Source organism: Chanos chanos, chromosome 6 (assembly GCF_902362185.1).
Source record: "Chanos chanos chromosome 6, fChaCha1.1, whole genome shotgun sequence".
Lineage (NCBI taxonomy): Eukaryota > Metazoa > Chordata > Actinopteri > Gonorynchiformes > Chanidae > Chanos > Chanos chanos.
Window position 1 is genome coordinate 8,665,725 of NC_044500.1, and position 10,891 is coordinate 8,676,615.

A 10,891-nucleotide genomic window follows, 5' to 3' on the forward strand; every position below is an offset into this window, starting at 1 on the left:
AGACTGATGGCGCAAAGCTGTGTGTTTCTGAAAAGGAGACAAAGAATCCAAGTTAAACCTCCATCAGCTCTCTAACCCCGAAACCTTAGGGTGATCATTTAATCTCCTATGCAGTGAAAAGAACGTGAACATTCCTAACTACAAGCGTGTTTTAAAAATCTAAAAAATAATAATAAAAAAAAAAGTTCCACAGGTCTTACAATTATGAATATCAATAGTGTAAAAGATGTGTTTTTTTGGAAGTTCAGTGGCTGGTGTTGTTTGTGAAATGATGTCAACTACTTGTTGATTCATTGCACCACATTCCAGATAATCACTCAGAGGAACATTTAATTGTCTTTGGTGAGTGACTTGGCTCTGTGTAAGCCAAGCCACTTAACTACAGTCTGAGAATAAATCAGCTTAAAATATATAGGCATGAGTACCTAATTTGTAAATGAATGGAGGTTCTTCCTAAAAACTTTCCTCGTAATACTTACAAAAACACATAATGGTCATGGGAGGGAGGGGTATTCCATACATGGCAGGTTATTCCCGCTGGAAAGTTATTTTCCGTTTGAGGACGTATGTGAATTCCTAGTTATGAAATGAGCATGACTGCAAGGAAAAACCACAATGGATTTGAACGAGATGCGTCCCTGTGTGTATACACACACACACACGTACATACACACACAGTGCCGTGGCCACTTACTGTTACTTGGTTTTGAATCAGACTCCAGCTGTAACACATTTCTGCCTCTCAAATCTGCCAAAACCGCTGCGGCCACAGGGTGACGGTTGGTGTTGAGGTGTTGGGCCGAACCGGAAAAAGATGAGCTCAGTACCAGATGTTGCTTTGGCAGGAAAACATTCATACGGACTGAACTTTAAAATCTCTTCAGATTTTTTTTTTTTTCCCTTTTAGCCCGGTGGAGTCCTCAAGCCACTCATTTGTGTATAAATTTAGTCTGCCAAGAGATAAAACAAAATAAATCAGAGATTACAACTGTTAAAGTTTTTAAACAGACTAAAGGAAAAAGGAAAATGATTACAGACCAGTAGGGGAAGTAGTAGGTTTCAATTCTAAGTGGTATTTTGTTTCTGAAAAAAAAAAAAAAAATAGATATCACTAATTGTACTGCACCCATTTGGCATAATCACTTTGTTTATTAACCACAAGATGGGGCAAGCACGCAAGTCAAGATGTTTTTGTTCTCCTGTGCTTGATAAATTAGAGCATCAAAGGTATTGATTTGGATTTAAAACCAAGTGCGTTTTGCATCATTTTGAAATATATGGATATAATATCACATTTCTAAGGGTAACCTTTTGATTCTGCTTAATGCGACCATTTTGAAAACACTTAAAAATATTTTGAGTGAGATACTTGATTACAGGCATTAGGGACTGGCTCTCCATAAAAGGGCAAGTCCAGACAAGTTCTGAACCAAATGGAATTTGATAATCACCATTCAGAATAGAATTTAGACAAGGACAGTCTGCTTCAATCCATCTCTGAGAAGCTGACCGTACAAAGTTGACCGAGCCTTAGAGAGAGAAAGTCAGGATTGAAGGTGGTGACATTGCTAGTCAAAACAATTTTAGGCTCTTAAGGGAAAAAGCTCTTCCGGTGTTGTTGAGAAACTTGTTTAGGGGGAAAAAAAATCCACAGAGAAAAGAGAGACCTCCAATGTGGCTTCTAGCACTCCTCTTTATATCCACTTAGATTAAAACTTTTTATGACTTCCCCACGGAAACCACAATAGTACAACAGTATATTGTCATAATACACAGTCCTGAAGGAACTCTCAGATATGTCATTTATGTTGTGTTGTTTTTGTCAGAGAGAGAGAGAGAGAGACCTTACATGCCTTTACTTCTGAGAAATAAGATTTCGAGGAATCACTGCAGATTATCTGTGGTCAGTTCAATAAGTAAGCAACAACGTAAAGGAAGACATATAAAGCTTTCCTTGCAATTCAGGACCTTTTATAACTATGTTTTTCAGCAAAGTAACAAATAGCCTACATATTGTGTACAAACACAGACACACATATACACAGTGAAGTTTACTAAGATTCAAAATACACATTTGCACCGAAGTGGCTTTATGTAAATACCTATGAAAATTACATTTAAAAAATCCACATCAAAAATATCAGCCATTCTAAAGAGGTAGTGCCTTAACGTTCTGAAAGTTTTTTATAGGACTTGTCAAAAACCCTGAAATTATGGATTATATTTCGAACAAATATAAAACCAGATGTTTCCACGAAACATAAAGTTGTAGCACTTCGAACACCACGATAGGAAATAGTAAAACTGCGACTCTCAGTAAAAAGCAACATTGCTGCATTTCCAGGGATCAGAGCAAAGGGATGATGTTATGCTTTTACAGTGTTTTGGCCTTTAATCAATGTGATACAGAACAATGATAACTGGCAGATGGTAGCTGGCAACTGGCAGCCTCTAATTTTTTCATCACGCCAACAACACAAGACGATGCCATCTTCTGATGAAAGTAAAGAAGAAACAGAACTAGAGTTTAACTCCCTGTAGAGAACAAATGTTTAACTCCCTGTCGAGACATGAGGCATGGGTCATGAGATATCAAAGTTTATTACAACGAAGCTATGAACAAACAAACAAACAAACACATAAAAAAAAGGGTGAGAATTTAACTCAAATAGATGTCTGTAGTCTATTACCCCAGTACCCGTCCTGGAAGAGGCCCCAGATCTCCTCAAGTGTCGCTGGCCCGACCCCCAACGCCGAGAGTCTGTGAAAAAGGTGAAGACAGATTATTACAACCTGTACTCAGTAGTGTTATTCTCTACGAGCATCAAACCACCCACGTTCAGGAAAAATCCACACTCATGCTGTGTCCAAAATCATTCATATATTCACTACTCCCTACTCATTATATAGTGTTTGGTTCATAGAACACTCGCCAGGGGCATAAGGGCAGAGGGCTGTTGATGCATTTTGTACACTATGTGGATGTTACGCTGCTACATAATTGTGCGCTAGATATTTGTAATCATTATCTCTGTCGCGTAAACAAACGCCAGAACGTCTGCATCTGACTGGTCTGTAAAGACTTGCCTGCTTTCACGAGACAGGCCGCAACGCGCGATGGTCTAAGTCAGGGGTGGGCAAATCCGGTCCTGGAGGGCCATGGTCCTGCTGTTTTTCTTACCAACCAACTAAATACAGTCTCTGACTGGCTGAAGAGCATGCACACCTGTTTTCAAAGTGAAAATCAACGGGTAGCTAAGAGGTGAAAACAACAAACCGGCAGGACACTGGCCCTCCAGGACTGGATTTGCCCACCCCTGGTCTAAGTCGACTGATGTAGGGTACATCGGTTGTACCCTACTTTTCACGATGCACTGTGGGATACTTTGAGTGCACCACAAAGCGGCGAACCCACTATAAAGTGCACTGCGTACCGAGTAGTGAGTGATTTCGGACACAGGGACAGACTCTCCTTTCAACGATCCTATGATCAAAGCTACGCTCATACGTCCGCTTTGGTGACGAACGACGCAAAAAAGAACAAGAAAAGAAAAAAAAAAAGCTAACTATCACATATAAGTGAATCATATTTCAAAGCCCTGATAAGAACAGTTGCTGGCACGGTGCCCTTAAACGAGAAAAGTTACCAACAATTAAATCACAAGTTACATCATTACAAGGTAAAAGTCAGGAACAAATAGACTATTGTAAACATGATTTGTTATTGCAAAGTTTGCTGCTCGCAGACGTGGATTAATCCTGGCCCTCAGACCGCCAATACAAGAGGCTACCGGAAACATTCAGTAGGCCACGCTTTGAACAGGAAGGTCGTTAGTCACAACAGACTGGTGTTAAAGAAACTACCACGTAAGTGTTTGAAACCTAAACATCAGCATACCTTTAACTAAAATCTAAAATATGCATAAATTTACCGACCCACATGATTGAACGTCTTAAGCCTCGCCGTTGATCACTGAACTAATGATCCAGGAGACAGAGTATACACAATGTTATTCATGGTAAAACCACCGCGCTAAAACTTAAATGGTTTAGATACTGTTCTACTATGCCTTCTTCAGCTCAATGACATGTTTCCCCCAGCGCCGTAAATTGCACAGAACAGAGGGATTCAGCTGCATGCACCGTGCCCAACAAGAAACATTCCTGTTTGTCCTCAACCCAGTTTATATACCTGCTGTGACCTGCTCCTCATAACCCATTATTGACCTGGATGAGACTAGTGCCATCTATCTACCTGCTTCTTATTAAGCAGGGCCCACAGGGAACCCAGTTTCCCCACAGTCATTTGGGGAGCCTTTTTTTTTAAATTTTATTTTAAATGAATGATGTGCTTTTGAGGGACTTTTTTTAGAGGGTTAAACATTGCATTCTGTTAGAATAAGTAAAACTATGCTAGTTGAAGCCTGCATAGGAGAAAAGAGAAAAGGGAAATACCCTTGTTTTTGACTGATTGTGACAAGAGCCAAAGCATGTACCTTAGCTTGTTTGACAAGAGAAGGCAAAGAGAAAGTCATTTATACTGAGACATGTCCTCACACGTCTTGAGCAGCTCGGCCACAGTGCGGATTCGATCCACGCGTTCATTTGCGTGAGGAGCAGACAACCATATCCATTTCATTTCACCTCCTCCTTTTTTTTTTTTTTTTTTTTTTTTTTCTCCTTAAGAAACCTATTCCGGGACCCGGTGGACTTACATGACTTCAGCATTACTCTGTCTGTTTCTGTTTGTTTTGTTCTCAGAATGAATTCCTGAAACCACAGTGCTCATGTTCCCGGTGCAAAACTACTTTGGTTGAAGGATCAAGGAATTTACGTCCTTATAAAAAAAAGAGAAAGAAAGAAAGAAAGAAAGAACCATGGGTTTTGTAGTATTGGACAACCACAGTGGTGATTCAGTCACTGTCAGATTCTAGTTTTCCCATATGTTTTCCATGTGAGTGATGATTACAAATGCTAGGGTATTAAAAGCGTTCTACTCTGTAAGAATCCACGGGTTAATGAATGTAAAGTAATGTAAAACTGTGTGGTCCTCTCTCTAAATCTGAAACCAACATGTGGCGCCATCGTTTTTTCCCGCCAAAATTGCCGCTGATGTTATCCAAAGCACGTACTGTTCAAAACATTAGACGCAGACATTAAAAATTCAGCAACTAATTTTGACTTCTTTTTTTTTTTTCGTTCGGCCAAGCGTAATTGTTTGATTATTTTGCTTTTGGAATTTCTGTTCTGATCGTATCAAGGCTAACATTCCTGCAGAGACATAAATTTGATCCAGTTACCGCTGATATCATTTGAAATCTGATGGTTTATTTGCTTACCCTTTGTTTTCTTTATGGAATATAGCATATGTGACGAAGACATGAAGCTCTTTATAAGTTACAGCTGCATCGAAAATAGCGTTCTCCACTTCCAAATTTCGAACGTAATAAAACAATTGCTCAGAGAGTGAATACTACTGAAAACCTGAGCATAGTTTGGCGGCTATACAAATTTAAAATGAACTTAGTCTCTCATTCTGACATAGACGACATTTTCTATTTTTTTTTTTTTTCACTTTACATCTCATTCATCAAACTCTGTTAAGATGCATTGTGCAAAGCACTGGTAAAGCAAATTTCTGAAAATTCAACCACTAATTGTACAGTAAATGTCTGTTATGTGAACAAAAACCCCCATGATAAGATCAGGAAGCTGAGGTCACCCCTTAAATGTAGTCATTGTTAAAATACTTGAATGAGAAGTGAACCTGTAAACAAAAGTCATGCTTATTCCCAGAAATGTTACAGGCAATGTGAAGAATGACGTGATCCAATGCATTAAAAAAAGAAAGAGAGAAAGATATATATATATATATATATATATATATATATATATATATATATATATATTTTTTTTTTTTTTATTGCGTGATATCAGCCACTTCAAATAAGGAGTATAACAGCCTCAATACATCTTTGAGTGCCATTATATAATTCCGGACTTCAGTTTGTTTTGGAGAATATTGGATCACTTCTTTAAGGAGGGAATCATCGAGCTCTCGGGACTGGAAATCAGCTCCACACCCCTGCACTACAGAAATTCCCATTGAGGTTCAATGATGTTTAGATTCGGTGATTGAAACAGTCCCGGAATGTCTTCGACTTCATCCTGGTATTCAAGAAACCGCTCTCGAATCCGTGTAGCAGTTCGCATGTAGGCGTTGCTGTTCAGAATGTGGGAACATCTTTAGCAAACAGTCTTTGAACTACAGGGTGCGTCTGATCACCTAAAATTGCTCCATGTTCCCTTAACATGATTCTGATTCTACCATGCACTGCAGTCATTAGACCATGTTGTCCTCCTGCCCAAACCATAATGAACCCACTGCTGTGTTTATTACTTGGTAAATGCCAGTTTGAGTTAAGGCATCTTCTGGCTTACTCCAAACATCTGTAACAACAACACAAAACCATCGGGATCAATGAAAAAGACTGAAACACTATTGTTGAGGGTGCTTTTTTTTTGTGAAAACTATCTTCTTAAGCCTCTGTCTTTTTTTTTTTTTTCCTGTTAGCTACCAAGCTTAAATTGGCGTTCCCCATAAGGGTGGTGCAGTGGGTAGCACTGTTGCCCCACAGTAAGAAGGTCCTGGGTTCAGTTCCCAGCCAGGCTCCTTTCTGCGTGGGGTTTGCATGTTCTCCTTGTGCCTGCATGGGTTTCCCACAGTTGGGTGTATTAGAGATATTAAAATGTCCCTAGGTGTAAATGTGTGTGTCCGGACAGTGAGTGCTGGGATGGGCTCCAGCACCCCTTGCGACCCCTAATTAAGATAAGCAGCTTAGAAAATGAATGAACGCTCCTCATAAAATTGATCCAAACCATAAAAAAAAAAACTCTGTTTAATTTATTTCTGTGAAGTAATTCCTCATAACTTAAAGACCCACTAGGGGATTTCGCTCTCTTCCAGAATCTCGTTGCAGATACCTCTCCATTTAATTTACAAGACCTTTCCAAATTAAAAACATTTTCCTTCTGGATCTGTTGCTTTGGTCTGACTTTATTGTTTTCTCCCTCATTGACACTTTTCCACACATACGAAACAATGCACTTGAGGTGAAGTTCATTTTTTTGGGTCACAAAATGAAACTCTGCTTTTAAAAATTGAGTAACCAGTGTTAGGCAGAAGATAGTAACTATTCTGGCCGTGTATCAAGACAGTGAGACAACAGGACTAGTATCATGTATCTATCTGCCTTTTTCCTTCTTTTTCATGAAAATCACTTTTCCAATGGGCCTTCTTTTTACAATTTGGGGAGATGCTAAGCTAGAACTGATTGGATCTTGATGTGTGTTGTTCAGGGGGAAAAAAAAATCCAAACGTTTTATTGAAATTATGCACATGACATCATCCATTCCAATCATGTTAAATTTAATCAAGTGCCCACAAATCAAGGCAACATTTTTACCCTTTCATAGTTTTGATGCACTACATGTACTGAGACCATGACTGTGCCAGAGTGAAGTTTCTGTTAACTATGCAACCATTTGAAGAATCAGTTTCACATAAACACAAATACTTCAAAATCTTTTTGAAGTTTGCCTCAAATCTATTACCGTCATAAATGTTCCCACAAATGTTTTAGGCATCTCATACCAAGTATTTTCTGCCTTTTCATCTCTGCACTTCAGCCTGTCCTTTAAAGCTAGATCATCACTGACAGTTTCAAACATGGTTCAGGTAGCACATCATATAAAGAAACCCTCACATGAACCGTTGTGGAGAACATGATGCCATTTTCCAATGTTAACATACCTCTGTTGTGAAAGAACCCAGCAGAAAGACAAAGCAAAACAAGAAAAGAAAGAAAGAAAGAAAGAAAGGAAGAAAGAAAAAGAAAGAAAGAAGCGAGCAAAAAGATATAACTGGTATTTATAAAGAACTTTTTAAAGTTCTTTATGAAGTTTGAGAGAAAGTTATAACAGAGACATTCCAAGGATAATCTGGAGATGCATCATGTTTTATCGTGTGGTATAAGTATTACAGTTGTCCGTCAGTCGTCAAAAAGTAAGCTGTTTGATCATTTTAGTGTCTTGAATCCTTGGCTTCTTTCTCTTGGCTTGGCTTGACTTCTTAGAAGGCCGAAGAATGTTGTCTTGGGGGGTCTTGTCAGTTTGTCCATAAAACGTATCACGCACAAAACGGATAAGTTTAGCCAACAGTTTAACCACCAAGCATAACAAAATCTGTAGGAAAGATATGAATGTATATTTAGATTGGAAGTTTACATTAGTTTATTCTTGTATGGTTTACATAAACATACTGTCCCAAGCGTGGGCACAACAGATTAACTGCTATCCAAAAAAAAATCCTTTTTATTTTCTTTTCCTTTTTTTAAAACTCAGTCATTAGCTTTGTGTATCTATATAAGACAGTATGTTACAGTGTTTTTTGCACTGCGCTTTTCAGGACATCCAAGCGAAAACAATTCACTCCTCTTGAGATGGAATTTCCAATACTCTAAAACCCACATAACACAAGGGTTCAGTTTCAGATGCCCCGAAAGAATCTTCTGGTTTCCAATAATACAACCTCCTTTACGGGTGCTCTGGAAAAATCATTTATTAAACTATATTAAACCTCAAATTGAACAAAGCTGTGGCTTTTAGTATTGGGTTTTAATCCATATTAAAAACAAAATGTCGTCATTAAGTTCATCGTATTTGTTTCCCCCCCCCCCACCCCACCCCCCACCCAACCCGCTTGCCTGCCTGCCTGCCTGCCTCGTCCATATTTATGTCTCAATAAGCAGGAGAACAGTGATCTGAACTGAGTATCTGTGATTACATCAAATCAACTTAATGTACATCGATCCAACTTGCGACTGCACCATTATATTCATTATATTTGCTTGCCCCCTCTTTTCCTGGATGTCTAACATCCTTCACCTTTATTCATATTTCAATAAGTAGGCCAGCTGTCCTGTACCTTACTGTCTACGGTTAAGTCATTTCCAGTTTAATGTAAATCAGATTGACTTGTGTTTGGATGTCCATAGCGATAACTGTACGTGTGTCTCGTGAGGATAAAATCATATGATCTACGTTAACCTACATCTGACATCTGATTGTTTTCCATGAGCTACTTTTAATTTCCTGTTACATCTGTGCACACTTACACCAAGGGTGGTTGTACACGTGCCACGTCGTCTGTGTCCGGTTTTTCGGGGAATGGTGGAGTAAATTAGTTTCAGAACATCAACAAATTGTTTTTATATAACAGACTTTGGGCTGGTAAACAGTCATTCCCAATGCCTTTGAATGCTTTTTAGTTTGGTTTGTTTTGTTCTGAAAATGTGAAGACTGCACGGACAGTAAAGTCATGTAATTTCATATTCCTTGGAATACTCAGACAGTTACACATGTAAGCAACGCATTTATAAACTGCCGCTACACCGTGTCTCTGCAGCGGTACCATTAATTTCAGTATAGACAGGTAGGCTATTACATAAAACACTTGCGAGTTATTAAACCATAGAATCACTGTTGTGTTTATTTTGGTTTCCCGGGAACTTCGTGCAGAGACTTCCAGTAGTAATGGATACGAAACTGCTGCCGAACAGTTTATTTATTTTAAGTTGCCACTTTGTTTTGGTTCGTCGACTGTGTTGTAGCTGTAAATGATCAGAACCGCTCACCCTGGGGAAGGCAAAGCAATCTGAACTCTTTTTTCCACTGCCCAACATCCGAACAATTCGAGGGATGTCACTAATGCAAAACATTGTTCTACGATCGTTTCAGTGTCCAGATCTAAAAGAGTTCTCGTTCAGACCTGTTTATCCTACGGCGTTTAGCGCTTCAATTTGCATGGCTACACCAGCCTCTGAAGTGTGAGTAATCTTCAGAAGGAAACTGTGAAAGGATGAATGTTGTGAGGAAGAATGCCTTTAATGAGGCTAGACGTGAGAAAGTCTCTCGAGAGAATGAGTCTTAACTTTAGTAGGCAGTAAGCTCTTACCAACACCTGGGATCGAGTAAACCCTTTTGCATCCAATGACACAACCGTAAACCACAACAGCTGAAACTCAGCTGACATGATTAAGGATAAAAGTAAAAACTGACAACTTTTCCTAATGAATCAATGCCCGGTTTGCTTCTGATTTACCAAATAAAACAAACTAGAGGTTTGTATTTGCTTTTGGAATGAAATGAATAGAATTACAGCAGTTGAGTGATTTGTTTCAGTGTTTACTACTACTACTATTGACAACAACAACACTATTATTATTATTATTATTATTATTATTTTCATGTAAAATGGACGTGTAAAGTATGTAAACGAAACAATACATAAAGGATTTTTTAAATTATGTAACACAATACAATTATAGCAATAGTAAAAAAGAAGAAGAAGAAGAAGAAGAAGACGACAAGGAGAGCAAAATGCCATACTATTCATTAGAATTTCCACTCAGTTTTAAATTGCGCAACATAAAACATTACATTGTCTCCACTGTCAGAGGTAATCCTGTTAACACCTGGAGGACGGCGCATAACATCAACACATTTGAGGTCACTGTAAGCAGAACCATGTGTAACTGATTTGGGCATACTGATAGCAGGGGCTGCTTGAGCTGCTGATAGCGCAGGCCTTGGTCTGTCACCAGATGGAAAAGTGGTCTATTGTTATTTCTCAGTGAGGTTGCTACATCTTTTAAAACTCAGCCTGACAGCTAGTCAAACACTCTCCCTCACCCTCTCTCTCTCTTTCACTCTTTCTCTCTCTCTCTCTCTCTCTCTCACTCTCTCTCTTTTTCACCCCCTCCCTCCCTCCCTCCCTCCCTCTCTCCCTCTCTCTCTCTCTCTCTCTCTCTCTCTCTCTTTTTCACCCCTT